We start from the raw sequence: 6,315 nt of genomic DNA, 5'->3' as shown, positions 1-6,315 counted from the left end.
AGTAATTATATGCCATTTAATTGGGAAATCTAGAAGAAATGGAGAAATTTCCAGAAACATATAAGCTACCAAAAGTGAAACAGGAAGAAATAGAACATTTTTATAGACCCATCACCAGTAAAGAAAGTGGATTATTAATAAAAAATCTCCCAAAACCAAGAGTCCAGGGCCGCCGGATGGCTTTCCAGGGGAACTCTACCAAACATTTAAAAAATTTTTTTTTCAACGTTTATTTATTTTTGGGACAGAGAGAGACAGAGCATGAACGGGGGAGGGGCAGAGAGAGAGGGAGACACAGAATTGGAAACAGGCTGCAGGCTCTGAGCCATCAGCCCAGAGCCTGACGCGGGGTTCGAACTCACGGACTGTGAGATCGTGACCTGGCTGAAGTCGGACGTTTAACCGACTGCGCCACCCAGGCGCCCCACTACCAAACATTTAAAGAAGAGTTAACACCTAATCTTTTGAAGCTTTCCCAAAAAATAGAAATGGAGGACAAGCTACTAAACTCATTCTCTGAGGCCAGCATTACCTTGATTCCAAAACCAGACAAAGACCCCACTTAAAAGAATTACAGACCAATTTCCCTGATTAACATGGATGCAAAAATTCTCAACAAGATACTAACCAAGCATATCCAACAATACATTAAAAGAATTATTCACAACGACAAAGTGGGATTTGTGCCTGGGATGCAAGGCTGGTTCAATATCTGCAAATCAACCTATATGATACATAACATTAATAAAAGAAAGAAAAAGAACCACTTGATCCTCTCAATAGATGCAGAGAATGAATCTGACAAAATACAGCATCCTCTCTTGATAAAAACCCTCAAGAAAGGAGGCATAGAAGGATCATACCTCAAGATCATGAAAGCTAGATACAAAAGACCCACTTCTAATATCACACTCAATGCGGAAAAACTGAGACCTTTCCCCTTAAGGTCAGGAACCTGACAAGGATGTCCATGCTCACCACTCTTATTCAGCGTAGTGTTGGAAATCCTAGCCTCAGCAATCAGACAACACAAAAAAATAAAAGGCAGCCAAATTGGCGAGGAGGAAGTCAAAATTTCAGTCTTTGCAGTTGATAAGATATTCTTTGTGGAAAATCCAAAAGATTCCACCAAAAACACTGCTAGAACTGATCCATGAATTCAGCAAAGTCGCAGAATATAAAATCAATGCACAGAAATCGGTTGGATTCCTATACACCAGTAAAGAAGCAGCAGAAAGAGAATCAAGAAATTGATTCTGTTTACAATTGCACCAAAAACCATAAAATATCTAGGGATAAACCTAACCACAGGGGTGAAAAATCCATACACTGAAAACTATAGAAAGCTTATGAAAGAAATTGGAGAAGACACCAAAAAAATGGAAAAATATTCCATGCTCATGGATTGGAAGAACAAATATTGTTAAAGTGTTGACACTACCCAAAGAAATCTACATATTCAGTGTGATCCCTATCAAAATAACTCCAGCATTCTTCATAGAGCTACAACAAAATCCTTAAAATTTATATGGAACCAGAAAAGACCCCAAATAGCCGAAGCAATCCTGACAAAGAAAGGAGAATGGAGGTACCACAAGTCCGGACCTAAGGATGTATCACAAAGCTGTAATCATCAACACAGTATGGTACTGGCACAAAAGCAGATACATAGATCAACGGAAACAAATAGAGGACCCAGAAACGGACACACAAACGTATGGCCAACTAATCTTTGACAAAGAAGGAAAGAATATCCAATGGAAAAAAGTCTCTCCAGCAAATGGTGCTGGGAAAACTGGAGAGTGACATGCAAAGGATAAAACTGGACCACTTTCTTACACCATACACAAAAGCAAACTCAGAACGGATGGAAGACCTAAACGTAACGCAGGAAGCCATCACAATCCTAGAGGAGAAAGCTGGCAAAAACCTCTTTGACCTTGGCCACAGCAACTACTAACTTGACATGTCTCTGGAGGCAAGGGAAATAAAAGCAAAAATGAACTATTGGGACCTCAACAAGATAAAGAGCTTAACCGACTGAGCCACCCAGATGCCCCTCCACTGAACAATTTTAACGGCTTTTCCTAAGCCTGAAGGTTGAAAGAAAGTTCAGTCTTATACCAAAAAAGCCTCATGAATCTGTTCACGATTATCACCTTTGACTCTAAATTGTCTTTAATTAACTCTGCTCCTCCTTTAGATCTATGTTTATTAATGTGCTAGTCTGGGACCTTTCCCTTTTAGTTAAAAGGACCAAGAATAGAATGGGAAACTATGTCCACTCCAGGTTTAATTAACCTGGAAAATCACTTTGCTCAGACCCAAGATGAGTCATCTAGTGGAAAGACTGTTAAATTTTCAATGCTCAACTCCAGCAAATAAAGACCCCCCGAAACTAGAAGTCTAATTCCTGCTGTGACTGCAAGAACTAGGACATTGAAAAAAGATGGTTATAAATTTAAGAGCTTCAAGGCCCTGCAGCCCTCTTTCCAACCTTTTCAATGTCCTCCCAATTCCCAAAGATGGGATTCCAAGGAACCACGGAGCCCTTCCCAAGCCTCCGTCTTAATCTCTTTGGAGAAACTACTCTCCAGATTGGGAATGAATGTATCTCTGTCTTTACTGAAGCTGCAACTAACCCGAGTGCTATAAAGCAGCCTTAGCCTCGGGGTACAAAAACAGCTCAATTAGGGGGGATCTATTAGATTTCAACACGTTCCTACCTCTGAACCTATTCCCTTTGATCAAGGCCCTTTGAGAGATATACACCCTATTCTCCTTAGTTCTTTGACCCGTATTGATTACCTGGACTGCGATTTCTTAGAAAAATACCATGCTGGAATTTCTTTTGCCCAAAAGGGAAAAATAATTCTAGAATTTGACAGCAGTAACCAAAATAGCAAAAAGGGATAACAGGATCCTTTGGCACCTTTTCTGTGCCGTGTCTCTGCTGGTCCTACAGCTGAGTCTGGAGGTACTGATCATTTATTCCTATTGGATCAGCTCCCATCCTCGTTATGGGCAAAATCTTCAAATGATCTTGGCAGAATTCACAATGTACCCCCCGTCAAGATTCAAATCGATCCTGCAAAACTTCTCCCTAGAACTAATCAATATTCTATAATTTAAGAAGGCCTTCAACGCATCAACACCATAATAGAATGTTACAAGGCTCATGGCCTCATGATCCCCTGCAGTAGTCCATATAACACCTCTATTATACCTGTGAGAAAACCCAACTGCTGAGGATATTATTTTGTCCAAGACCTCCGAGAAATAAATAGCACTGTAATCCCTCGACATCCCCTTCTTCCCAAACTTCACACTCTACCTACAATCGACTCCCATTGAAAGCAAAGTTTTCAATGTACTTGACCTATGTGGTGTAGTTTTTAGCATTCCAGTTTATAAGGATAGCCGGTATCTTTTTGCCTTCACTTGCAGGGAATGAATGACAATACATCTGGACTGCAACCTCCCTGGGTTTCACAGAGTGCTTCATGTTTCCCACAAACCTTAAAGGCTGATTTGGATGATGGAAAGTGTTCTGCAGGCTCTACTTTGTTACAATGTGTAGATGATTTGTTTCTCTGCTTCCCTGCTCATGCCTCTTCACACGAAGACAGCACCCCTCTGGGAAAACTTTTTGTTTTACAACTTAAGCCCATAAAGTCTCCAAAGAAAAACTGCAGTTTGCTCAAACTCAGGTTAGGTATTTAGCTCAGCTGTTCTCAGAACAAGGCCCACATCTGGACCCAGGCAGACTGAAGGCATCCACAATCTCTCACAACCTAAAACTAAGAGCCAATTACAAGGGTTTCTTGGATGGCTGTCTACTCTCAAAACTGAATTCCAAACTTCTCTCTTAAGGCTCAGCATCTAAATGCTCTACTGAAAAAATGAGAATGCTAATCCTACTATTCGGAAAGAGGGGGATGACACAGCCTTGTAAAGGTTGTACCTTTAATTTATGTTCTGTGGGCCATTATGTATACAAGAGAGCCTGGTCCTTACCCACGACCGCTTTGCATGTCCTACCCTATGGAACATCCTTCATCACCAGTCATGGGCTATGACCACCCCCCCCCCCCCCCCCCCCCCCTTTGGTAAGATGACCTGAAGTGGATGAGGGACTTGTAAAGCATATTCATCTTTTTCGGGAAAGACTTGGTGGGAATGTCATAGAGATGGTTGTGAGGGCTTGGCAATTCAATTGCAAACCTGCCTGAGGACAGTGTAACATATCTCAAGCTTCTCAGGATGTATGTACAATGTGCTGTGTCATTTTCCATGTAATGAGGTCAGCTATAGGTTTCTCTTGTCAAAAAGAAAGAGGGTTTTTACACAAAGGCAGATGTATCGTGAGTAGTTGTGCACACTTTACAGACACAATGTTTTGAGTTCTGTGAAGGATGAGATGTACCCCTAAGTGTAGGTGCCTCAGGTGTCCTGTGTGAAATGGGGCACATGCATTATATAACACAGACCTTGTGTTCACCACCTGGAAGCACAAGTGAAGGAATGGGGGAAACTTGAATCACACAGGAATAGAAGGGAAATTGAGGACAGTAAGCAGAGTTTGAGGAGGTGAAGAGGGGAGAGTCTTGGGGTCAGTGAGATGCAGTTGCAGGCCATTCCTGACCACAGCCTGAGCAGGGAGCATGAGTTCCACACGGAGCTGCTATGTGGGATCACTGTCAGTGCACAGTGCAGGGTTCATCTCCGAAATGTCATTTTTGTCAAAGTGCACCTAGGTGATCATCTAAAAAGGTTGTTGTCTCCCTGTGTTGTCTGAAGGTTCTGGATATTTATGGGTGAGAAAGTGCCCTGGACATATAGGAAATTTAGCTTGGTCTTAAGGAAATCCTTGTCTGCCTAAGTTCACATCCCTCAGTGAGACTAAAAGTGAAGACCGGATCTAGATCAGCTGAGAGCCTGCATTAGCCTTCAGCCTCGGTCAACCTACAATTCAGGGCTGGCCAGATGCCACCCCTGCTGGACCCCTGACATCACCCCGACTACAGCTTTGCATCTATCTCCTTAAACTTTTCTCACAATATCCCGAGGATTTACCTGTGTTCCTGCTGTCTCAGCCAGAATACCAATTCTCACTGGGACCTACACAGAGCCTGAGCTGTGTTATCTGTGAAACAGAGGTAATATTTGTTTCTAAGGGCATAATAAAAAGAAGACATTTAACACAGAATGCATCTGCAAATGTCTGTGAAATGTCCACTCACCCTTCTCACAGTTTCAATTAAGATATCTCTACACCAATGATCATCAAAAACAGATGGTCACGGTCATACTCCTAGGCTTTTTGGACTTGGGTGGTTGCGTTTTGTGCGCTATCCGACTGAAAGAGTGCCGGCACCACTAGGATGAAGCTCGTAAGATTTTTGATGAAATTGAGTCATGAAACCGTAACCATTGAATTAAAGAATGGAACACAGGTCCATGGAACAATCACAGATGTAGATGTCAGCATGAATACACATCTTAAAGCAGTGAAAATGACTTTGAAGGATAGAGAACCAGTATAACTGGAAACACTGGTATTCGAGGAAATAACATTCGATATTTTATACTGCCAGACAGCTTACCTCTGGATACACTACTTGTGGATGTTGAACCAAAGGTGAAATCTAAGAAAAGGGAAGCTGTTGCAGGAAGAGGCCGAGGCCGAGGAAGAGGAAGAGGACGTGGTCGGGGTAGAGGAAGAGGGGGTCCTAGGCGATAATGTCTCTCAAGATTACTATTTCAAAGTGATACGTAATTTGGAATATTTTTGTACAGGCTTTGTTTATGTCAGTTTTTAATAAACATAAATGTAGGACACAGTTGTCTACTGACTGTCAAATTTTAATAGTTCATATAGGTTCATGATATTTACATAGTAGGAGCTAAGCATTTCTACTAGGCAATCACAGACTGATTTGATTTTAGATCAGACTTTTAATTTTTGAACTAAAGTTTTTGTATGAATGTATGTAGAATATGTACCTATTTCACATGCACTGAATATGCATTTTATTGTTTTACTTTGACTCCATTCTGTAGAACCTGCCTACAAGTGAAATAATAAGTTCATTTTGGTACTTCAGGAAAAAAAAAAACAACAGATGGTCACGGAAGTTCATTAAACTAAGACTGTTAACACCTCAGCCAAGGGATTGGGAATCGCCATTTTAAACAATAAGACAAAGACATGCTTTTTCTATTAAAATTCAGGCCCTACCAGGCAAAGAAAGAAAACGATAATTACGAGAATGTGTATATCAGAGTTCTACATCTGAGATCTGAAGACAATCA

General features: G+C 41.3%; 1 pseudogene; it reads left to right on the top strand.

Annotated features, from left to right (window-relative positions):
• The first annotated feature begins 4,417 nt into the window (after positions 1 to 4,417).
• Positions 4,418 to 5,794, top strand: LOC115504389 (annotated as a pseudogene).
• The last annotated feature ends 521 nt before the right edge of the window (positions 5,795 to 6,315 follow it).

Source organism: Lynx canadensis, chromosome E3 (assembly GCF_007474595.2).
Source record: "Lynx canadensis isolate LIC74 chromosome E3, mLynCan4.pri.v2, whole genome shotgun sequence".
NCBI classification, from domain to species: Eukaryota; Metazoa; Chordata; class Mammalia; order Carnivora; family Felidae; genus Lynx; species Lynx canadensis.
This window is presented reverse-complemented; position numbering and strand designations above follow the sequence as displayed.